At 41.4% G+C, this 26,139-nt stretch overlaps 1 long non-coding RNA gene across 1 annotated transcript in view; it reads left to right on the forward strand.

Moving 5' to 3' along the window:
- Positions 1-1,239: 1,239 nt before the first annotated feature.
- LOC125181969 (uncharacterized) overlaps positions 1,240-26,139 on the forward strand; it is a 76,485-nt gene continuing 51,585 nt past the window's right edge. Inside the window, exons 1-2 of the long non-coding RNA XR_007160736.2 lie at positions 1,240-1,345; positions 18,905-18,986. This is a non-coding gene — a long non-coding RNA (uncharacterized lncRNA). The remainder of the gene's footprint in view (positions 1,346-18,904; positions 18,987-26,139) is intronic.

Below are 26,139 nucleotides of genomic sequence, written 5' to 3' on the forward strand. Positions count from 1 at the left end.
ACTACGTCGAGTCAGACACGTTCCCAATGAGTAGCTGTGACCCTGCCTCAAGCCAGCTGAGCAGCTGCCTCTCTGGGCTTTTAATTTTTGCTCAACCATTACTGAAAACTATTTGTTTTAGCCTCCCCCAAAAAACACCAAGCCAAAAAACCAAAAAACATTTTCTGACTCTTGTCAATGTCCTTCCTTCCCACTCAAAGCTGCTCTTCTCTTCTTGGAGAGTAACACTACTCCCACAGGTGCAACAGGTACCCTCAGAAAAGATGTCCCAGCAAACTCTTCATCAGACTGTTCACCCTGAAGCAAAGCCTTATTCTTGGAGACCCTGAGCACGTGCAGCTAGAGATGGATGGGGACAGTGGTATTTTTAGGTGTCCTTAAAATCCTCTCAGTGGTGAGCATGCCAGCAGTTTGCCTTTTGCTAGCCAAATCAACGCGCTGTTTGAGGTACCATTTGGTCCTCTGAAAATCTCATTGTACAAAAATTATAGACTTCACAATAAAACCCATGGATTTCTGACAAAAACATCACCAGCTCCTATTATAGAAATAACATATACCCCAAGAATGTAATAGAAAGAAATCCACATCTTGGAGCTCAGGTAATGAGGCAGCCAAGCATGACTGTTGTCGGATGTAAAAAAGTTAGCGATGAAGCTCTGCAGCTAATATATTAATGCATACATGTATGGCCGATTATATATTATTACTACAATTAAGGAATATTGCCAGTGGAATACAATGTTATGACAGTGTAATGTTCTCTAAACTACCCTCTTGGCAGATATAAAAAATAAATGGAAAATCTGGAGAAAGAAAGGCCATGAATTGCACAACGGATGAATCTGGCCCACCTTCCTCTCTAGCAAAACACAGTTGGCTCTGGATTGCAATACTGGATCACTTGTTTGTATCACCATATCATCTATTTAATATCCAACCACAGACACAGCTACCATAGCTTACACTGTCACAGCCCAAAAAAGCAAAACCTAGAATTTGGACGCTGTTGAGGTTAACATGGATGCTTGCTTTTTATTTTATTTTTATTCTGCATCATCTTCTGGCTCCCTAAAACAGCAATTAAAAGCAAAAGAAACACCTCAGTGTGGGTTTTGCTGCAGCCCTCTTGAATCATCATGCTAAAAATGAATCGTGCATTAGTCATCTGCTGAACTGGGGCTCGAGTGGTGGGTTTAAATAACCAGTGCTCCAAAAGGCATTCAATATCAGGGCCACGTGGAACTCTCAGCATTACTCAGCAGAGCCCCTCAAGCGTCCAGGCTACACAGAAGTGTGAGAAGAGCCACTCCTGAGAGGCAGGGTTGAGTCTGTGCTACTAAAGGTAAGTAGGCACAGCTGGACAAGGTTGTTTGTTGTGCAAGTCTGTGCCCAGGTGTTCGAGGGGATGGCAGCTCTGGAGACACCGCAAGGAAAGGCGAAAGGAAGTAAGGAATTATTGCCTTGAGGACTTTCTAATCTCAGCATGTCATCATCTAGGGTAAAACAGTCACTGCTGGCAAAACTCTGTGGCACAGAGCTATGCTGATTTGCATCAGGCACAAATCTGGCTGCTGAAATCTTTGCGTTCTGAAAATTGCCTTCTCTTTACCAGCTCAATTTATGCAGACAGGTGCCTATATCAGGGTAGAGAGCGGCTGTAGGAGAGCAGCAATGAGCCCCTGCTGGCTTCTAACAACAGCATTATGTTAATAGCTATTGAATGAGGTGAAAACAAGCTAAGGGGAAGAAAGGGAGGGAAATTCAGGGGCAAGTGGCAGAGCTCAGTGAGCCATATCATTAAGATGTTGCAAGAGATAGCAAACATCTGCAAATCACAAACCCATTTTGCCAAACCCCCAACTGCAGAGAAGTTAGCCAGTTTCCCTCCTCTCCTGTGCTCAGACACACAGGCAGAGCTCCTTTAAAATAAAAGCATAATAAAACCTTATGAGAAATTCAGTGCAAGCTAAAATCTACCCCAAGGCCTTGCTTAGCTAGAGCTATACCTTGTAGCAGCTTAATGACATAGCCTTCTAGTTTAATATTTTCTTTGTTTAAGGAAAACCTTTATGCTCAAGAGAAGCCTTAAAAAGGTGACAAGATCACATTTTCAGGATCTCCAAGAGCATAGATAACATGTATCTGCTTTTCCAGATCTGCTTTCCTCCCTCCTATTTGTTTTATCCCTAGCATACAGTTTTAGAAATCTCTAGTAGATAGCACAGCACAGCTGTAAGAGAGCATCACTACAGAAATCAGTGCTATTGCTGCCCAATGGATGAAGTCAGGGCAATACTTGTAGTCAGTGGTTGCAGTGGTGCACATTCAGACAACCTGGGGGCACCGGGTGTGAGTGAAGAGGACAGAGAAATGAGTCAGGTCTGCTGCCGTGGAAGGCTGCATCATGCAGTCACACAGCTCCGCTCTTGGGTTGTTTGGCAGTATTTTGCCAGGTGGCACATGCTACAGGTTACAAAGATCTTTGCACTGTTGGTCCACTCATGTTTGTCATGGCCACACATAGGCTTCTACGAGTCTCCCAAGCCTGTAGAAGGAAATCCTTTTACTGGCTGGCCAAATGTTGGTCTATAGCCTCCTTGCCTATAGATCTTAAAACTACAAAGCCAGCGTATTACATGCATAATCCAAATAATACGCAAAATTTGTTATCAAAAGCTTTCACCTTCCTTATAGGTTCTGCAGATTCTCTAGGATAATGGTTCAGATCTTGCTTTATGAGTGTGTGATTGCAGCAGCTCATCAAGATTTATGGGGTGGTCCCCGTCCACCTTTCCCACAGATCTCTCCTATGTCAGATCAATACATTCATAGAGGAAACTCTATTAACCTATTCTTGTTGGACAGTAACTTCGCCTCACTGATGAGGTCACTTGCAATACTGTCACTATCACACTAGTATTTGTACATTAAATACATACCAATGCCTCTTCTGCTTCAGTAGAAGAATCATGTCAAGAAGATAAAGACTTCTGTGACAGCCCCAGGGAGCTGGAGGGAGGCAGGCATGCAGCACGTACCCAACATGTACCCAAACAGCCTCACCTGGCTAGAGAAGCCATTTCATGTGCCTGCTGAAGCAGATATGGAAGAAGAGAGGCAGACTCTTCCTCTTACACCTCTTAAATAGCTCTTCTCATTCTTTCATGATGGATGGCAAACCTGAAAGTGCGACAAAGAAATCCTATGTTCTGACCACCCTGTTCTTAGCCCATACTGTTGGCTTTGAATAGAAAGGCAATGTGGCAACCCAACAAGCATCCCTTGTGCTAACACAAAGAAAGCAGAGAAGGCATACAAGGCTGTCACTCTGGCTGATTATGTGAGGGGAAAGCCCCACTCCAGGTACAACCAGTGTCCATTCTGCAGCTTCTGGAAGAACTGTGGTCTGGATGTGTCCACAGGAGAGGTCACATTCTCAAAAGATCACCAACTGTGGTGATCCTGCCGCCGGGGAAAGCTTGAAGCATATCCTGAAAGCTGTGTCTGCCTTTTTTTTTTTTTTTTTAAACAGCCTCCAAAGACATCATTGAACACCAAGATTTTGCATATATATTCATGCCAAGTTGGACTCAGTTTGTACAATCTCTTGTATGGGATCAAATTTACCAAATCAGACTCCAGACTCCTTGTGCATTACCATGATGGAAGTCTGTCTAGAGATCAGGGTATTTCTCCATCATTAAAACTCAGCTTCCCTTCCTCCTTTCTCTATCTGCAATTAGCTTGGAACAATCAGCCTTCCTGATTGCCCTTTAAAAACTGAAGCAATCAAAAATACTCAAACTGTTTGAAAAATTGCATGTCCTTAGGAACAAAAATAAGAAGTTCTACCACTTGCAGTCATCTGGTGTGAAAGCAGGTTATTTTAAAGGACTTTAATTGCAGCTCTCTATCAGAAATAAGTAAGAAATCTTGGAGTGATGGGAAAGGAGGTAGTCCAGTAAAAGAGGAGAAAGATGCTAAGCGAAAGTATTTTCACTCCTCCCCTGTGAGAAACAGACTGACAACAACAATTTCAAAAATTCTAACAGGCAGGGAGAGTGTTTGTAAAGTGTTTTTAAACAACATCCTCTTCCATTTCCAGGATTGTTGTGGCTGGATTTTATCCAGGAGGGTGCAATGAAAGTGTTTTAAATAGCCCAGGAAAGCATTTAAATGCATACCAAACCTCAAGTCAGTATGAAGCCACATTGGACTCTACAGGGCACATCTATACTACTCAGCGACACAGAGACTTAAGCTTCCTGCTGAAAAGTTGTCAATATACTGTGAAAAAGCTAATTCAACTTTCTAAACCAGAACTATTACCTCTGCCTGGGACAGCTGTATGCTGTGCTTCAGGTAAATGGCAGCACAGAGATTGCGCATGTTATTTTACGGGCTTTTTGAAAGGTTTTGGGGAAGTGTCATCAGGATATAATGCACCGCAGGGTAGGCTGCCTACAGACCGAAGTGCTAACATGAGGAGGTTGACAATGCTTGAAGAGCTGCTTTACAAAACGATGGCAGGCAACACGTAGCACTACAAGTAAATGATTGCAAACATTCAAAATCTGGCTAGGTGAAACCAGTTATTTAACAAAGGCAGTGTTGGGCAGATAGCCATGGGAAACAGACATTTTCCTGGATCACATATTGTGTGTCAATGGCAACAACAACAAAAGGAGATTGTTGTAGCCAAGCACCTGCCACAGATTAAAAATATGGATTAGTTTTCAATCATTTTCAGGAAATTAACATTCAAAATGAGGTAGTTGGACTACATGCCATTGAAAGCCCAAACGCAATTATGACCCAAATCAAAAAGTGTGTGACAATGAAAACAACATGGAGGGAGAGAAATCTGTCATGGTGGCATCTGTCAGAACCTCCTGGTGTTTTAATGATTGATCTGAATGGCTCTGGATAAAGGGATTAGTTGATTACTTTGATGTCCAAAGCTTTTAATGTATTTTGTATATTCTAAAATGAAAACATGATCATAGACCTTAATTGTGTGTTATAAATATGAACCAAAGTCTGCTAAAGCCTGTGAGAGCATTTCCTGGATTCCTAGACCATATGGATTAGTTTGGGGAGTGGGGTAAGAGAAGGAAGGATAGCTATTACTAGATGACAAAGAAGATTATTCCAATGCTCATCTTTCTTCTCATTGTGCTAGAGAGAAGAAAATGCAGAAGGTACACGTTCTGCTCCAAGTTCTTTATGTGACATTCCATGCTTAGTTTAGTAAAAAGACTTTTTGCAAGGGCCTCACTAATATTCCCTTTTTGGGTGGCTGGTGATATGAAATCCAGAACTGGCTAGGGAGAATCAGTGCACCGTGCAGCAGAGCTGAGACTGTTACCTAAGAAAAACATTAGCTTTCTCTTTTATGACCGAATTATTTACAGCTGAAGAGCTCATTTTACTTGTATTTTTTCTGTGAAGCAGATAATATTCAATCACCTGCTGAGTTATAGTCTAAAATACAGTAGGTCTTCATTATGCAGGGTGGTGAACTCAATTCTCTCATGTAAAGGAGTTGAACACCCATTGACTACAGCGAGCACAGTTCAGACAATGCTGGAAAATGTTCTTTGTTTAACAAGAATTGAAAAGTGATTAAATACTTGACTATTATAATGCATTCACATGAGTTAATACCATGCTGCAGTCTCCCATTGCAACTGCTTGTTTTGTAAATTATCTCAACTGGAATAACACAGGAACAGCTCAGATATGGCATATGAGGTTAGCTTTTCATATTTATTTTCAAAATGCTTTAAACCAGCCTACTCATTTTACTTCAGAAATTACAGGTAGGATATGTTCTTTCTCAATACTCATTTCATAAAGACCTTTGCTCTCAGGGTTTCAGCGAATATTATTTTAGTGGGGAAAGGCAAGATATTAATGCAGCTCACTGATACAGAAAGAATATGACATTTTTCCTTCACATAGAATCCATCTTTTACAGTGAGCCTTCATACCAGCTATATTGATGGATAATATTTAGATTTAGGAAAAATTAATATCTAAAAGACTTAGATCTGTTATTATGCATTATGTATCCTGTATTATGCAAGATGATGAGTTAAATCTTACATTTCAAAGTATTAGGTTAGCTCCTGGAAAGGTAGGATGTCTAGGGCAAGATTTTGCCCTATTTGGTATTGGTATGGCTGAGATACTTTATTTTGCTAAGCATCAGATCTTGTTCAGTGCTGACACGTCAGATATCAGCTCTAGGTTTCCCCCCCTGTCATTTGGATTGTTCTTCAGGAAAACTATTTCATTACAAATGAGAAGAAGTTTCAGGCACTGAGGTCTACTGAAGTTAGAAGATTTTCTGCTTCTTGTCCCTGAATCCTGATGATGTTTCTATACTTTCTTTTCCCATGTAAGCAGAGCTTCCTGCACCCAGAGCTGCACCTGTCCTACGTCTGAGAGTATCCCTGTAGCACAAAGAGGTACTGCTTGAGCCTGTACCACATTTGCAGAAGTCTCTACATCATCTTCTAAGGGAGTGTGCATGACAAACAAAGCCCATGAACACAAATGTAGAGGTTGTTGAGCAGCAAAAAGAAAGAATACACAGATTATCTGCATGTAGATTGTTGAAAACAACTGTGGAATGAAATGTTCATGTAATTTGAATAACTCTGGCCTGCAGAAATTCTGTCTGAACTGAGAAAACTTTAGAGGAAGGAGACTTTAATAGCTGGTCTGATTGGAAGGGCACAGATTAAATGAGCAGCTGGTCCTGGTGATTTTATTTGTAATTTCATGCATAGCATTAGCCAGAAAATGTCAGAGGAAGATGTGTATTATTTCATCTGTGTGTTTTGCCTTAGGCTCCATCTATGGAAGTGATCACCAGTGTATATGCAATTAATTTTTTGAAGGTTCAACAATTTGCAATAGCAGGGAAAAATTGTGCTCACACTGAGGCACCAGAATAGAAGAAAAATGACTGACAGAAAGAGAGTTCTTGTCCTGGTAGTGCAAATCCGCAGCCAGAGGTTGCTACCAGTCTCAGAACTACACAGGGAGTATTTTTTCAACAAAGTGTCAATGCAGTGTCTTCTGGCATAAAACCACATTATTCATGTGCACAAAAATCTCTTTTTTGTTAATATGGAAGCAGGGACAACCAAATCATAGCTCTGTAGGTTATCCTGCTCTGAAAGAGAAAACTTCAGACTGGAAATACCCCATCATGTATGAAATCATTAATTAAAAGAGGACAAAAATATTTGTACATTATCTTAGCTTTATCAGGCAGAAGAGGTGAAGCGAGGGTACATATGTGTGCACATGCTCTCTATACATTCAATAGAGACATAGATTAGTCTGACTTGCAGTCTTGGGTAGGATATTTCCTGGTGATCCAGATATGTCTGACTCCTATTTTCAAGAGTTACCTGGATATTTGAGCACTTCAATCCCTCTGAACTGTGGAGATGGAACCAGAGGTACCTGAGGGTACCTGGTTAACACAGGCCTTTCTCAGTTGGTATCACTGATGTTTGGGCTCTTGCTGAATTAGACTCGCACATAAACTACTGCTATTTTGAACTATGGTTTTCTTTAGCAATGTGTTCCTCCTGCTGTATGAGTAATAAATACTGTTTCAATAATTTTGGCTGTCCACTGTATACCACTGGTTGCTGATTCTCAAAGGGAAACCACCAAACTTGCCAAGGGGTAAGAGCAGTTGGCATACACAGAAAGTTGTAATTGGATCCTCATTTAAGAGGAAGAGAATTATGCAATTAGGCAATTAGGCATGGATAGTATAAATGCAAGGATATTCCTGAGAGTGTGCATGCAGAGACCAGAAAAAGGGTAACTAATCCTACAGCTGTGATATGGAGAGACATTAATTCCTGTAAGGGAGAAGGCACACTTCTGACGACTCAGTCATTCCCCTGACCCTCTCTTTCCATGTGATCCTGAAAAAAAACATGGTGTTTTCTGCATATTGTGCCTGAGTTTCGTAAGCAATTAGACTTGATGAAACACAAACATTTGGTCCACAGCTGCACTGAGCTAACGTCAACCCTCACTTCACGTTTGTGTTGCTAGAGGAGGCCACATGCTTGCTATGGGATCGGCAGCCACGGGTACCTTCCCACACCCTGCTCCATGCAGAGATCCCTGGTGATGGTACAACAGTGGCTGAGGCTCACGATGACACTGCTGCTACATGCTGGAGGTGATGAAGTGATCATAGAGAAAGCCATTTTGTCAGCGCTCAAGGTTTGGAAAAGTCTGATAAAGTCTGAAAAATCAGATAAATAATAAAATAGTTAGAAATTGCCGCCTGAAAACTAGGGGTGAGGGAAAGGGGAAGGAGAAGAACATCAGTGTGATAGGGCTTGAAAGACTTTTTTCAAGTTAAGAAATAGAGTTTTCTTCTGGGACCCAGAAGGTGCAGACACAGGAGAAGCAGAGATATTTTTACTTCAGATTATGCAGGCACTAGGGATAATGGTAATTAGTTCATCTACTGCAGAAATGTAAAGTCTCCTAGCTGGATCTGAGGCATACTGTCACACAACTTAGGGGAGATTAAGTATTGTTTTAATTTGAAGCCCCACAGGGAAGCCAGGTGGACAGAATATAATTACTTATTTAGTCAGGACATCAAGGATAGCTATCTGCATCGAAAAAAAGAATCTGATGCTCTCTTTAATAGCTATGAGCAGACAGGATCCTGTTTTTTTCATCTGCAACTTGTATTTCAAATATATTCATAACTTTCTCTAGTGTGCTGTATACATTTGGAAAGGGCAATTTTGGGAATGAAGATTGAAATTTCAGGGACAGCTCTTGCTGTCATATAAAAAAGTAATTTCTAAACTGTGGATCATCCTTTAATATCTCGACAGGATCCCTCAAAACTTGATGCATAAATCATGCTCTTCGTTTATTTGAAGGGATCTATGCTGGATTGTCTTATGCATTCCTTCTCCATCAGTACAAGACTTAATTTTGTTATACCTAAATCATCCTTAGGAAAGTTTAGCACAAGGGTCCAGTCTGGTTTTCATGGCTGAAGACTTTTATTTGTTCTGATTTATTATCATAACTATCTTATTATATTATTTTTCTGTAGCAGAAAGTGGGATAACAGCAGAGTGAAAAAAATGGGCAGACAAGATCAGCTTATCAGGCACATTGATGGTTTGTTGGTCAGGTCATACAAGTCTGTCATCTTTCAATGAGTGTGATGGCAGTTCTTTGGGATCATGATTATGAGGTGAAAATGTTCATAGTATCCTTCTTGGCTTGGCACAATCACATGAAGTGAGGCACAGCCTAAAAGCAAACATTTTTCCCAAATTTCAAAATCTAAAAAGGACTTTAGTGACCACTTCGCAGTACTGGAAATAGTGCACACAGTTGAAAAGCATTGTCTAGCCAAGAGAACTGAACTTAAAAATTACTCAGATGACCATGTGCCTGTAGGCACACACACATGCTTTGGACAGTGAAGAAAATGGTGATACCTTTGACTGTGATGCCCACGAAAGCGTAAGAGAAGAGAGGGGAGCAAGGAGGGCCTGAAAAGTCAAACTGTTCCAAAACTGGGGAAACAGTATTCCACCTCCACAAGTCTAAATACTGATTACTGATGGATCTGGTTAGCAAGAACTTGGTCACATCTCAGGATCAGAACAGGGCTCTGAAATCCAATAAGTATTTAGCATTGTGAATTCAGCATTAAACTTGTTGATGGAAACAGGAATACTTAAGATGGAAAGTTGCTGTATGTCAGTTTGTGGAAAACTGGAACTGGATTTTAAAGTCATTGTTATTTTGTTTATGTACACCTGCCACTTGAAAATTTTCTTGTGAGAAAACTCCACCTATAATTTTAAAAGTGGGCAAAAAGCTTCCATGTCTGTGCTGATCCTTACAGAGGACCCCATTCCATGTGGCATTTAAGTATATCTTTAACTGTTTAGCTAGATAAGGGCTACAGCTTTTGTGTTCTTTGCAAATATCATATTCTATGCATAAGCTTACTTTTTGTGATTCATTCCCTCTGTAAAATAAATTACAAACCTTCAGATGGGATTTAGTCTGGATTTCAGAGATAAATGTGTGCACATTTTTATAGATTAGGTCTGTATATGTCTCTGCATATATATATATATATTTATGTTATTGATAAAACCCTGTTCTTTGTTGTCCATCAGCAGTCCCAGCCAAAACCAAGAGCTTGGTTTTGTCCAGATATCTTCTGATCACAACTGATCCTATATGTGCCCTGACTGACCAAATGCATGACAGAAGAAATCCTCACTCAGCTTTGTGATCTCCCTATTGTTTATTGAAGGATAGGACACGAAATTATTTTCTTCAAAATCCTCAGAACTGTTTTGCATAAGTGATCTTCATTTTGCAAGGGTTTTCTTTCTCTGACTACAGAATTATCCTTTCATTTGTGGATAAAATGAATAAACCCTCTCAAGTTATTTTTATCCCTGCATCGGGAGCTATGGCATGAACTAATTTTGCTTCCTTTCCTGGACCAATGAGGTCAGCATCTTTCAATTTTAAGGGAATACCAGTAAATTGTGCTTACTTTAAGGTCACCATTGATGAGATGCAGTGATGTGGAGTCAAATGTATATACCCTGCAGGTTATCCTGCTGTTGTGCTATCTGCCCTGTTTAGCTCTTCTGCGTCAGGCAGTGACCCAGAGAAACAACTGCGTATCAGAAAGTCACAGGCCCTCCTTTGCTCTCCTTGCTTTTGTGCTTATCCTGCTGTATGTGTGGAAGGAGACCACTGTATTCCCCGCTGTCATACAAAAGCTCGTTTCCCCTCAGTGGTGTGGGATTTAGGGCACGGGTTTCTGAGCAATGCACGAAACAACCCTGCTTGTTTATCCAGTGCTAATTGCCAGGCGCCAAGGGTCCTGCTTTCACCAAGCTCACAGACAGGAGCTGGTCCAGGGGCCAGCACAGCATCATTGCAGCAACCATGCCAGAGACCCTGCTCTCAGCCCTCCCAGCCCCTCTGCCAAAGGACCAGAGGCGGAGCTCATTCCTGGTTCACAGGAGTACTGACTGGGAAGCAGCCTGTGGCTCTCCCCTCTGCTCTGACACCCCTGATCCCAGCAGGCACGAAAGGAAAGGTGAGTGAGGCTGCCCGCTCCAGGGAGGGCCCTTAAAATGGGCAAGGCAGTAAGCTGAAAATGAGCTGGAAGAGCTGCTGTTTCAGGCCTCTAAAAGCTACGTACATAGCTTAAGCTAGCTGTAAACATCACAATCAACAGACAATGCTATGGAGCATAATTCATCCTACCATTCCCTGACAGGTGCCTGAAAGAGACTTCCTAAAAACAAAGTGACACACCTCCCTCTCCACTGGCTATGGCAGAGCCCAGAACATGACTCTAGCTGGCAAGGGGAGATGGATGCACTCTGTCTGTAGCCTCAGAGCACCCGTCTAGTAGATAAGTAACATTTTCTGCTGCCCATTAAGGTACATTAAAGATTTTAAGAGGGAGCTGAAGGACATGAGTTGGCAAAGGTAGTTTTTTGACTGAAAAGAGTAAGGCAGGCAAGAGGTAACATTAAGATACCGATGCTGGGCATAGATAAGAAAGGTACTGAAGGTGGCAGAGCGATGTGGCTGCAGGGCAGGTACGGACTGACACAAACACACGTGGCACAGAGAAGTTGGGCAGTCATTATAGGCTGCTCCTCGATGACTGTGTTTGAAGAGTGAGAACCAATGCGGGCACAGGACAACATCTTCCCAGGAACAAATGCTAGGACAATCTTACCAGACTGTTAAGTGAACCTCAGGGACTCTGCGTTGTACTTGTGAAAGTCACAGGAGAAGGTGGCTGTGACGATCAAGGTGAGGGGCAGCAAGGGCTTGGACAAAATCATTGGTGGCACGTGAAAGGGGGACAGGTTAGGTACAGATAGAACCAGAAAGACCCAGACTCTACCTGGATATATAGATCAAAGGAGGGAGCTGGGTTAAAGATGAAACAGTAAAAGCTTGAATCAATCTTTTCAACATCTGCTAGGGCATGAAACCTAAGGTGTGACATATATAACAAATGGTTTAATTGAGAGAGGAGAGAGAACTGGCAACAAAGAAGTGAATGACATGCCCAAATCTGGGAGAGGTACATTCCTGTAGCTGGTGGGGCTTTCATAAATTAGAGGCCAGCCCTGGTGCTATTATTCCGGGCAAAGCCTTTTGATCTAGCAGAAGGCAAATCTTCCTCCAAGTTCAATGGGAGCAGGCTGAGGCCATATGTCGAGAGATAAAAACCCAACGTGTGACTTGGTAGTCACATGTACCTGTAGTACGAGTATAGGACTAGTCTCATATGGTAATATTTCTCACCTGACTGCTACAAGCACAAATGTATAAACAGGCTCAAATGCTGAGTGGTGGAGAGCCCACGTCAGAGATTTCTGATACCAAGTGAAGTAGCTGTGCTACATCAATGTCCAACACAGCAAGAACTAGAGAGATGCTTAAAAAAAAATCCCCATCATTAAGTCTAAACAACACCTTCTTAGGATTAAACAGGCTTTTCTCATGCATTCACGGGCAGAAATTTTGCACACCTACCAACCCTTTTGCAGTGCAGTAGGCCGAAGCAGCATGCATACTTCTGCTGGTAAGATCAATCTTGCATTGGAAGGAAACAGTGCTGCAAAGTCACAGGACAAATTCTTATCTAAAAAAAAAAATATATCCTGTGCTCTGAATTTAGTCAGGACACCAGCAAAGAGGAGTTAATCAAATATACAGTGTATGAAGCACCAGTTCAATTGCCAAGTGTAAAACTATGAGTAATGTCCTATCTGTTATCAGTTGATTCACTCAGGGAACTTTTTCACTTTGTTTAAAATCCACAGTGACTGTCCCAGCTGATATCAGAGCAATGGCATTTCTCCTGATGACCTCCGATTTGGTTTGATAAGCTCTTCCATCACAGACAGCAGCTGTGGAACAGCAGCCAAACTTGGGCACAGCTTTATGAAAAAGCAGCCATCAGCGTCAATATTCCTATCTTGTTTCACTTGCTCACCGTAGGATCCATAAATTGATGTTAATCATCTTTAACTGCAAAATACGTTTTGACTGTGGCTTGCGTTCAGCTTTGGAAGGTACTCAATTTCTGCCATTTTGGCATCTATCACTTAGACATCTTATCCTGCATTTTGATAGCAAAGCAAAGACCTCTGCTAAAGGAAAGACAGACAAATGATCCACATAAGTCTTAGCAGCAGCAACGAAAACTTCCTGGTATATGGCTTGTGTGTGTCGCATGGGCTGTGGGGGTAGGCCAGGGAGCTGTATGTTGTCTGTATGCGTCTGCCTCAACTCAGACGCAAACTCTGCCTCACCAAAGATGGCTCTGTCTGGGGTGGCTCAAATTTGTCTGTGCTTTTGCACAGAGCATACAGCCAGGCTGAAGAGAGTGAGTTGTCACTTACTGGTGTGTCAAAGGGCTCTCCTGCAAGATGAGGGCCAGGGCAAACCCCAGGACCTTTGGGGAGAGGCCGCACAGTGAGGATATTGGAGTAAATGTGAACCTTCTGGAAAATGACACGTAGGCCTGGAGGGGGTTGCCTGGGTTTTGCAGGCAGGGAGCAGGGGCAGCAGAAATGTGAGGAAAGCCCCGTGGCTGCAGGGCTGCAAAGAGATCTTAAAACAACCCTGAGTTACCCCACTCCTTCCCCAGCCTCCAGCTGTCAAAAGCATTTTTCCTGGTCTGTGTACTGAGCCTATGGTCAACATGAAGGAGATGTGCCATGTGGAGAAGAGACAGAAGTGCAACGTATTCAGAGGGGAACATTAAAGAAGAAGAGCAAGGAGGTTTGATGTTGATGCATCCAGGCAGGGGCAATAGATAATTTTGATGAGTGATTGTAACCACACAGCAAAACTAAACTGTGATCAGTAATTTGATGGTATGGTGAAATATTCTGTCTGTAGAGGAGAGCTGGTGCCTGCAATCAATCATTCAATAAACAGAGACAAGACTAGAAACCGATCAGGACTTTTTGCAGATAGGCAGAGATGTAACCAAAAGCAAGGAAGGATCCTGGACTCATTCAGTGTGATTAAAAGCACATTCGTGTATTATCTGCTGCAAAGAGTATCTGTGACTGTGAAAGATCATTGGTGTGAGGCACACAAAATGTCAGCTGCTGCTTTCAGGGAGTTGAGCAAGATCTATTGCCTGGTGATAATTAACTATCCATCAATAAATGATAAGTACTCCAGGAAATCAACATGAGGAAGAAGTTGTTCAAAGGAGAAAAGCAAGTCATTAGAAGGAGCAAACGTACTGGAACATTTACAGGAAATAGATAGCACATCAAAAAGCACAGATCTAATACACATGAAGGTGGTGGAGGGTTGGTAGGAAGATGTCAGTGTTGCAAGCATCTGGCTAGAGGCTGCAAAATGAAAAAATGATGAAAAGAAAACTTCCAAAATAGGCCAAGTTCAGTGCACTGCACTGATGGAACTTGACACAATATCTGTCCCTGACACACCGAGCTGACTGGCAGCAGGAATTTAAAGATATTTAAAGATTATATTTGCCAGCAGGAGAAAAAAAAAAAAAAAAGAAAAAAGGAAAGCGAAAACCAAACCAGCCAACCAACAACAACAAAACAACACTTCATTTTTCCCAGATAAGTCAATCAGCTCCAGCAGCCCTAACCTCAACCCCTGCCAGGTACCCACCAGGCTTCTCCAGACAGGCAGGAGCATTTGCTAGCAGATACACCTCCTAGCCAAGGTGCTGCTCTTTCAAGAGCACTAAGCTTTCATTAGTTGTGGGGAAACTCAAGTGTTTCAGTAGTCTTCCTGCTTAAATCACTTTGAAATAGTCCTTGGCTGCTTCTTTTCTCCTATATGATTCCCTATGTATCTTTGGTGAATGTCTTCTGGGTCCAATTGCAGTGATTTATGGTGAATTACAATGCTGGGGCAGCCCACTAGGTAGTGAGAAAAGTGAAGAAAAGTACTAGTTTCACCTAAAACAGTGAGGTGGTGTGGGGAGAATGGTATCCTTTTCTGCAATGACATTCTTAGTCAGTGCTGTTGAGTTTAAATTACATCATCTGAATTTTAGGCCTCAGTTCAGCAGTGGTAGAGCTGTTTGCAGGTGGAGTTGAACTTCCACAATGTGATAGCAAAGACATGAGAGCAGGAAGGAGAGAACACTTGGAATGCCAGGTGTGACAGGTCTGTTGCTTGAAAAAACAGAGCTTAAGTGCAGGATTTCTAAGTTTTGCAGTTATTTCCTGATCCTTTTCATACCGTAGTCCTTAGAAGCAGGTGGAAGCAAGTAGGAAGCCATTAGAAGTACAGGAACTGCAGCTCTGATGTTTGTTAAGGATATATTTCTTCATTCTGATGAGGATGAAGAAATGCCTGAAAGCAAAGACATAGACAGTCTGGCACAGAAGCTGAAATGGAGCCTCTTGTCCAGGTAGCATAGTGCCTGCTCTTGGCTGTCCAGCTAGCAAGTGATTACAGGCTTTCGTTGTGTGATGGCAATCATGTAAGAGACATGGCAGAACAAGAATTACTGATGGCAGCAAAAAGCTTAAGGGGAAATAAGACAAATCTTCAGAGAGCCAGGCTTTATTAATCCTGCTGCTTGTGGAGGGACTCATTTCCTTTTTCAGACATTTAGATTTTTCTAAGATAATCCCTAGTTTTTGAAAGTTTTGAGATGAGTCCAGGCTATCTAGGCCTGGCAAAAGTGGGAAGCAGATCTCTGTATTATTGTTTTAGATACAAAGCATGGAAGAGCGCAGCAGATACTGTGAACATGTAGAAAGAGGGAAAGTCTTTAATATGATCTACGTGATGGCTCTTAAAACTGTAACACATCAGCAGAACCAGAGTTCTGATAATAGCATTTGTGCTAATGCCAACTACGCAGATTATGTTGTCAGAAATCACTGCCATTGTCATAATTCTCAAGTATCAAAAGCATAAGGCAAGCTAGTGCTTAAGGAAAAAAAAACATAATGCAAGTATTTCCTGTGAGTGATAGCTAGCCTAGGGCTTTCCCCAGGGCAGGATTAGATTAAATCTTTCGCCTTCCCCTTCCTTGGAAGATCGCTTGGTGGCTGAAAAAACAGAGTTTCAGTTGCAGAGCCTCTGTCCTGCTGGCTGTGTGGGTGAGACAGCAAGCCTCAGCTTTTCTGAGGGCCCACAACCCAGGGTCTACCACTGGTCCTGGTGTGCAGTTTTACACTCTTCTGGCCTTGTTCCTTCTCATGTAATTTTCTTGAAGTAGACCTGATAATGCTAATAATATTGCAAAACCTCATTCTTACCTTTCCTAGCATCCTCTGCCCATGCAAGGCAATCTCACCCACCAGTCCTGGTGGTGCAGCCTGGTTGCTACAACTCTCCGGGAATTTCTAAGGCAAAAAAACCACCCTGACTAATGTCAACTGAAGCTTTAGGACAGCCTGTGCTTACAAAGGCCTCGGTATAGAAATGACCATCACCTATGTTTACCTTGTGGTAATACAAGGTCTTCTGAGGGATTTATTTGCTATCAGGTTTTAACTACACTAGGTGAGGACACTGTGCAGTTAATTTCTATTCCGTGTACAAAGAGCCAGCTGAGTTCATCTCACACATGTCGATGATAGATCAGCCTGAATCAAGTTTGTTTTAGCTGTTAAATCACATTTTTCAATTGTTTAAATAGTTCAGACAGAATTTGCACAGTAACATTTTAGCTTTTTATAGCTGTCAAGAAGTAATACAAATAATTACCATGTTCCCTAGTGGGTTTTATCTGATTAAAGTGACATGTCTGCTTATGCAAGATATTTGAATAGAGACATTCAATAAAGTCAGTAACATTTAATTTCCCCTCTCCTCCTCTTTTTCTTTTTTAAGCTACATTTGCTATTTATTTTAATGTCATGTTTTGAGGTTTGGTATATTTTTCTTAAAAGAGTTTACATAATGGAACAATTTAGCAGAATATTTTACGTGCTTGTAATGAAATATTTCTTCACAGTATAGTAAGGTATTAATGTACCTTGCTCATGCTAAGGACTATTGCACTTGTCTGAATGCTGTGGAAATACTGCTGGAGTTGTGGGGAGCCAAGGTGGAAGCCACAATTTTCTCCAGATTGCAAAAGGAACTGCACAAGAAAGTAGGAATTTATCTGGAAGCTGCCTGTGGTGTCAAGAACTTGGTGAACTTGAGCAGCAGAAGCCTTTTACAAGATGTTTTACTGGTACAAAATCCCCTAGGATTATATATTTCTGATTAGAACTTTTCACTGTTTCATCTGTTATCCAACTTCAAATACAGAGATATTTCTTGTAGAAGCCTTGATGCCTGTGCCAGCTTTCAGGGCTTGGTTCATTGGCATGTAGATGACAAAACCAAGGTGTTTAAATTTTAGTCATAGCTTCCACTCGTAACTCATATAGAAAATGAATTTTCAGGTTCTGTAGTACAGGTTTTGCACCAGACTCTTGTAAGAAATGTTAACTCAACCATCTCTCTTAATTAGTCTCTTGGGCATGTGTTCAGATCAGGTAGCTACAATAGTTTTTTTTTGACTGCAAAATATGGGGATCTTTGAGGTCGTGAACATCAGGAAGCGAAAATGGGCCTTTTAGAGTTCCGAGCAATATGCACCAGCTAAGAGCCCCAGACTTGCTACTAACCCTAGCTGGCGTTTATATGCATGGTTTAGCAAGTGCTGGCTAATATATCTTGTCTTAGATGAAACTGCAGATGGCAGGCTTTATATCTGCCCCAGGGAACCTGGTTGGACCAGCAAAATTGGACCAGCAACTGGACCAGCAGTTGGACCAGTGCTGGGGTCCCTGGTGCTCCCTCCCCCATGGCAGTTCCCAATGGGGCCCTTGCCCTTTAACGTGGCACTGCTTCTTTAAACTGATATAAAATACTGCCTAGTTCCCATCTTCCCTACCCAGCTATTAAAATATCCAGCAAATCCCCAGCTTCTTCTGAGCTTCTTTACTCCTTTTTATGGTTACGGTTTAGATGTGACATTTCCCTTGGTTTTGTGAGACTGCTAAAGATATTTTGCTCCATTTTAAAGCTGTCAATGGTCTGTGTTTAGATTTCTGTGCAGATTATATGAGACGAGTGAGGTTGCATGGTTTATAGTTTCTTTCTTTTCTAGCACTGTCCCGCTTTGTGAATCCTGTAAACCAACACATTGACATTTTGCCTATAAAAATGATTCTATGAAATGCAGTTTCTTATATTACTTTATCATTACTAACGTTCATTGATTTCTACTAAAAATCCTTCACATAAACTAAAACACTGTATGAAAAGATACAAATATCTACAGCAAAAATGAAGAACAGTATTTCTTTTTATCACCACTGTATTTCTTTGAATCTGATTCTCAGTTACACTGAGACCACCTTAAGCTGTTCCAGAGAACAATCTATCTATCTATCTATATGTGTATATATAAACACTCAGAAGTATATTAGATACAATTTACTCCTACTTTAAGGACTATTTTCCCTGTCATTGTAGTACAAAATAGTCTTGGTTTCAGTGAGAAACTTCCCCTAATCTTGCAGATACTCAGGATGGGAAAGGCAAACATTGATTTATTTGCCAGAGATTTTAACTCTGTACATCAAAATACAAAATACTTGTCATTGGCCTATCCTAATAATTCTACATAACCAAAGGGAGAACCTAGAAGGGCTTCAATACAGCACTATAATAAGCAATTGCAGAAACGTTTATCACTTCTGATGGCAAAGATTAAAAAAAAAAAAAACAACCCACACCATTTATTCCAAAGAGGTAGGTATGACACCTTAACAATTCCATCTTTTCCTTATTGCAGACATTTTCATTTCAAGCTCTGACAACATTAAAGAAGAAATTTATTGGAGTTCATCACACAGCCTGAGTCCTGTGGAGCCAAGGTATTAATAATGATGTAGAAGTGACAGTGTCAACAGTGATTTAAATCATTTTGTCACTATGATAAACGTTGTGTTGCCCTAAAATTTCAGGGATGGACTGAGAACATAAGTCACTCATAATAAAAAACAAAGTCAGTGGTAAATGGTTTGCATTTGCAAAACCCATCATGACCCAAAATAAAAGATTGAATGAGAGGAGCTAACAAGGAAGTCATAATATCCATGAGATAAATGCTCATGATATCTCATGAGTCCATGAGATAAAGACAGATGTCCTGTGTGAATGTAGTACCTACCTTTCTACCCAAAGAAGTCAGTACTGCATATATCAGCACAGAGCGAAAGTAGAACAGGATAAAGTACAGACAGGATGTTTGATGTCTGCCAGACAGCAACTGTTCCAATCATTTTGGTTGATAAAGGTTTGATGTGGGTCAACTCTTGATTAATCTGTTAGATGTAGCCTGGGATAAATTAGAAAACAAGACGGAGAGATGGAGAAAAAAATCAATTTCCGTCCTAAACTTCTGTATTATACATACAGGTAGGAAGAGATGCAAGAGAATGAGGAAAGAGAGGAGACATCACTCACGATGCCTGAAAGAGAATAAGAGAATTGATTTGAGAGTAATCAGGGAAACAAACAATGAGGTAACAAAAATGTTAAAAAGAAATATTGTGATCTCAGGAACCTTGGAGATAGATCTAAATTCTAATTTTAAGTCTCTAGAGGCTTAAAGAGAAGAGACACTGGGAGGATAAAGCAGCTAGGTCTCCATCTAACTATGTAAGGTACCATGAGGTCCTTCTGTAGGACATCATGTTAGGAGCTGAGAAAGCAGGGGAACAGCACAGAGGTGAAATGTCTTCAGAAGCCTTGCAGATATAATGGACATACTACGCTATGTTCAGTCTCCAGTCTCTCTCTTCTTCTCTTGCACCCAATACACCAAATTTCCTTCCCTCCTTACTTGCTAAGCTTTTCACTCAGCACCAGCTGATCTTTATCTCATCAAATCATGGTGCTCCTCAGGGCACATCTCACCTAATCAAAACACTCTCTATCAAAACCTTCCTGCATTGAAAGTATTCACAAATATTATTTTTGTTTCTAATTTGTAGTTTTTACAAAATGTTGATTTTCATACATTCCTGAATTGGTCATTTCTGTTCACCTTTCAAAGATGATCAAAAAATTATTCATTCACTGAACAAGCTGTAGGAAATTTTGTTACCAAGACATTTGTCAGAAAATTTCTCATCCTCTTACAAGATCCTTCTGAGCTGTTCAGGGCCAAAATGTCTTAAGTATTCCCTCCCTTTCATCAAATTAGGAATTAAACTCACTTTACCTTGGAAAGGTAATTTTCCATCAATTTTGTGTGCAGCTGCCCAAAGTGTGATAGAAAATGTCCTTCAGCAGTTTTTATACTTCAGCCAGTAAGACGTGGTTCTGGAAAAAAAAAAAAAAGAAGAAATTACAGGTGATAAGGGTGACATAAAAAGCATTTAGAAATGTACTTATAACATGGAGCTGGATGTTGTAAGACTGAAAATTATTAGTTATTTCCACCCAACTTTTTAGATTCAAAAAGAGCACTTAAAGGCAATTGAAAGATGCTGGTTGAATTTGGCATAGAGTCAGCATGGACAGAAGCAACATAAGAACAACAAATGGCTGTGGGAAAGTTATTCTGAGTGCATTTTCATTATGCCTGAGTAGATATATGAGTGCTTGTGTAAATCTGCAGTCCACGTTCATTGTCAAAAGCATGTTTCTATGTAGTCTGGTTGCTGTGGTCTCAGCCCTCCTTGGAAGGATGACTGAGTCAGTGGCACAGAACAGTGGCTGAGAAGCTGCTTAGACGATTGTGCATCAGTCTTGGTGGCTCAACATAACAACTTTCTTCATCTTCCCCCAAATAAATAAAAACAAAATCAATTTATAGATTCTACCAAATTGGCATATTTGAGTATGGACAAACATACTAGCAGTGGTTCAGCTCATGAGCACTGCCCTGGGAACACTACAGAAGAGCCTTTTTGGTTTTGTATGGCCATAAACAGGAAATACGTCCTCAGCTTTAAGGGTGTAGTCCTTTAAAGACTTACCCTATAGGAACAGCTTTAGCAGAGAATAATTCCTTTAAGTGGACCTGTCTGCTGCAATGAGCAAAATAAATACCATGTAGGTTATTTTTTTTTAGGTCAAAAGCATAGCTTTTGCCAAATTATTTTAATTATTAAGGAATTATTTTAATTATTAAAGAATTACTTGCTGCCTTGAGCAAATTTTGGTGGAAGATGATATAAGAGAGTTTGTTTTTTAAATAGTGAATTGTTCTATTTAAACGTCTCTCAGATGAAATGTTATGATTTTTGCCTTTCAATACACCGGTTCAAATGTCTAATGGAAGGTTTGCAAGGCGCAAAATTAAAATTCAGCTGTTGGCAAAAACTCTGGTGGAGACAGCATTGAATGACAAAAATGGACCAAACTCTTGAGATTTTGTGTGCTACTTTGTGCCCTTCACTGGTACCTGAGAAGAGCGATCAGAAAAATCACGAAGTGAAGCAATGTCAGTTCCTCATGATTGACTTCACCCATCAGCAGGCTGTCAGACAAGCTGGGGGAGGCAGGCTCCCACTGTTACCTGGAGAAGCTCAGTTATTTACCGACCCCACAGAAGGGAAGCTCTTTGCTCTCTGGTCTGGGTAGTGCTAGGGCGTGCACATGCCTGTGAGACCTTTTCCTGTGCTTTTGGGCCTCCTCCTTGCCAACACTGCAGTATTTATTTGGGTTAATTTTTGTCTGCCACCTGATTAAATGGATTCAAGCTTTTTGCACAATCAGACCACCTTCTCTTTTTCTCCCTTGTGATTTCTGAAGGTATTTGGGCAACCACAGCCAAAGCTGGGAGTTGAAAGAAACATCCAAGCCTGCTGAGGCACAAGGGTTTTGGTGGGAATTGGCTGCTTATGGGCTCCTAAAGGGTTTCTCTGTGCTGTGTACCTCTGTTTTGGTTCCAGTGTTTAAAAATCTGACTCACGCAGCTTTATTTGTCAGGGCAGATGGAGAAGGACAGGAAAGAGATTAGTTTTAGAGCTGACTTATCCTGAGGTGATAGCTCTTTGAAATGTCAGCACTATTGATGATGGGCCTGCTTCACCCACGCAATTAAACACATCTACTGAAATGTCACTGCTGCCGCCCAATGATCTGATGAACAGCTCTGGCTGGGGGATGTTCTGACACAGCACAGTCAAACTGTTGGGATGCTGCGGTCTCTGTCAGACATCCGCTTGGTCCACAGGTGATGAAACACCACTGAAGGCAAGGAGGGTTAGTCAGCATTACATAAAATGGTTAGTCTCTGTGTGTAATTGTCCTAACTTCACTAATATGTAGTGGATTCACATGACGCCTTCCCACAACTCCCAATGTCTGACCCATTTGACTGCCTAAAACTTGCGCTCTTAGTCTTGATTGAACAATGCCTGTGAACTCCTTTAAACAAATGACTGACAAAGTAGGCTGTCTCTTTGTTTTAATTTGGACTTTATTTATCTACTGAAGAAAACCTGCACACTGACACGGAGCAATCTTATTCCTCAAGGACTATGTTAGGATTTCTTCCTGAACCTGAGCTATACCTTGAGCTATACCTTGCCTTACTGTTCTGCCATAGGAAGGCTAACATAAACTGGTCCAAGGAGAACTCCCTGCTGAATATCAGAAAGCACGCAAAGCTCAATATTCACTTTGGGAAAATAGGTCATGAATCTCTCCTCCACTCACGTTGTGCATCTATTATTTAAAAAAAAAAAAAAAAGAAAAAGAAAAAGAAAAAGAGCTCTTAGGTTAGCCTGGCAAGAAATGTTCCAGGAAATGAAAATCTTATAACTGCTGCTGCTTGTCAAAGACCTCATGAGCAAGAAATGGAAGAAAGTCACCAAAGGAAACTTAAGATGAGTTGTGGGACCCACTGCTCATTTTCTTTTTCCTTTGCTCTTCAAGGGAATTGCTTTCACCAAGCAGTGCAAAATATCAGATAGCTGCAGACAGCTTTCTTCTGGAATTTGTGACAGACTGTTGTGGAGCAGTGTTAGATTCCACTATTATGTGCAAGATCTGTTTTTGGAGATAGTTTGTAACATTGTGGGCCTATATTGCAAAGAAAGAATGAGCCATTTCAGCTGTCGGTCTCACTAATTATTACACTTTCTAGTATTACTGTTATTTGTTGAGGCTAGTCCATTTTTCCTTAAGCTTTTATTTTTCAAAAATGCAATCCCCCTGCCCAGACCCACAAAACCCAGAATGAAATATGTGCAGATTTTTCTTCCCTCAGAAGAAATATACTATTTGAGTTTTGATCTCCTGTAGTTCTGGGATGAAATATCCTAACTTACATATCAGAAAACCCAGAGGTGTAAGAAGTGTTCCTCCCTATTTCTGCTGTTGGACAGCAATAGCTCTCAGAGGCTTCATAGCCCAGATGAATGACCTATTGTGCTAGACATCATCAAACATATAATAGGAGACTGTGTCTACCATAAAGAGATTATTTTCTAGACAGCGAAGCTGCAAAAAGGGCAGCCAAAGGAAAGTGTTGGTAGCTATATTGCATAAATAAGGAAATGAGACACGAATGTTAAAGCCTAAAACTCCTCAGATGTATTGAAACCAGTGGGAATTTGGTGGGTTATTGCTTGAGTAAAGCAAAACAACCTATGTCACAGAGGAATTCTTTGGCAAAGAACTGAACATAGATATTGCAGAACCTGAGCCACCTGAGCTAGCCATCAAGTGCCTAGCTTTCTTTTTGAGGAAGAAAAGGTAAGAGGGAGTAAAAAGTTCTGTCCATGGGATAAATGGCTGGCACACATAAGCAAGCAATTAGAAGGATAAAATGTAAGATTTTTATTCTGGAAAGTTACTCTAAAAATGAGTTTTTCTGCCAATATTTGGGGAGGCACCTCACCAATTAGGCAGAAAATGATTTCCTTTGTTTGTCTGGGAGTCTTTTAAACTTGAACTGGACCTTACAAAATCATCACTGGCACTGAAGCGCAGTGTGGAAGAGCATTGGTAGGATTTCACAGAATCATAGAATATCCTGAGTTGGAAGGGACCCACAAGGATCATGGAGTCCAACTCCTTGGACCCCAAAGGACCACCCAAAGGACACACCCTGCATCTGAGAGCGTTGTCCAAATATCTTCTTGAACTCCCTCAGGCTCGGTGCTGTGACCACTGCCCTGGGGAGCCTGTCCCAGTGCCCGACCACCCTCTGGGTGCAGACCCTTTCCCTGACACCCAGCCTGACCCTCCCCTGTCCCAGCTCCATGCCGTCCCCTCGGGTCCTGTCGCTGTCCCCAGAGAGCAGAGCTCAGCGCCTGCCCCTCCGCTCCCCTCGTGAGGGAGCTGCAGGCCGCCATGAGGCCTCCCCTCAGCCTGCTCTGCTCTGGGCTGAACAAACCAAGGGGCCTCACCTGCTCCTCAGGCATCATTCCCCTCTAGGCCCTTCACCATCTCTGTAGACCTCTTATGGATGCTCTGTAATAGTTTTATGTCCTTTTATTGTGGCTCCCAAAACTGCACACAGTACTTGAGGTGAGGCCTCACCAGCACAAAGCAGAGCAGGACAATCACTTCCATTGAGGAAGGAGAGCACTGAAGAGAACTGTCCCCAGAAGGGAGCTTTGGGGAAACCTGCTAGTGGCTAGCCACCAGCTTGATGTACCCCCAGTTACTATAACCCTTTCAGCCTGACTCATCGGCCAATTGTTCACCCACCTTATTATGTATTTGTTTAGCTGTATGATAGGTATTTTGTCCGGAAGAATACTGTGAGAAACAGTATCAAAAGCTTCTCTGAAATCCCAAAAGATCACATCTACTGGCTTCCCCTAGTCAAGTAGAGGGGTAATCTTGTTATAAAAGGAATTAAAGTTAGTTAGCAGGACTTTCCCCTTGTGAAACTGTTGGCTATAACCAATGACTGCATTGTCTTTCAAGTGTTTTCCAGTAACTCTCAGAATAAGCTTCTCTATAATTTTATGAGGCACTAAAGTGAGACTGAGAGGCCTGTAATTACCAGGGTCTTTGTTCTTACCCTTTTAAAAAAACTGGGACAACACTTATCAGCTTCCAGTTAACTGGTACCTCTCCAGATTCCCAAGGCCATTGAAGAATAATTCAGAGAGGTCTTGCAGTAACATCAGCCATCTATTTCAGTACCCTGGGATGAACCCCATTGGGCCCCATAGATATTATGTGCATCCAGCTATAGCAGCAAATCCTGAACAAGTTCAGAATCAGATGTGAGTTTATCATTTCTCCAGTCACAATCCTTCAACTCAGGGCTTCAGGAGTCTCAGGGCCCATCATCAGTGTTAAAGACAGAGGTGAAGGAGGCATTAAACATCTCTGCTTTATCTACGTCCCTATTTGTGAGGTGACCAACCTCCTCAAGTAAGACAGAAGTCTGTCCCCTGATGCCTTGGTGTGCCTGGCCCTGATTTTCCTCCACTTCTGCTGGACTCCCTTTGCCATAGGTGTGTGAGCACAAACACAACTCTGCAGAGATATGATAGTGCCACTGCCTGGGGGAGGCAATGGGAAGTGAGCACCACCATCCTCTTGCCTTCAGTCTTGCCTTGTACTACATTTATAGGCCTAAACTGAAAACAAACAAACAAAAAGCAAACAACACCCCCCCAAAAAACAAACAAACAAGCCACACACACAAAAAAGCAACACAGCAAAAGCGTTTACAAAGACTGAAGAACTTCTGATTACTCCAGAAGTGACTCCACTTCAATTCCTGAAAGGTTTTCTTAGAGTTTCAGGAGCACGATAATATCTATGTCATCTGTACTCATCTACTGTGTGATACATTTATTTGCTCCCTTCCCATTCACTTGGCTTTATGTAAGCTATTTAAGCTATTTATTTGGGTAATAGGTTCTCGAGATATTATATAACATGGAGCTTATTTGGACACCTTCTTTCTGCTCATCTTTATATCACTTTAATTCCAAGTGGGAAGTGACTATCACCCCTGTGACAATTGCAATGATATTTATATAGAAAAATAAGAAATGTAAGGGTTTAGACAAAAAAGAATCCTTAATACTTAGCTTTCTG

The sequence above is a fragment of the Anser cygnoides genome, chromosome 1 (assembly GCF_040182565.1).
Source record: "Anser cygnoides isolate HZ-2024a breed goose chromosome 1, Taihu_goose_T2T_genome, whole genome shotgun sequence".
In the NCBI taxonomy this organism is placed as follows: Eukaryota; Metazoa; Chordata; class Aves; order Anseriformes; family Anatidae; genus Anser; species Anser cygnoides.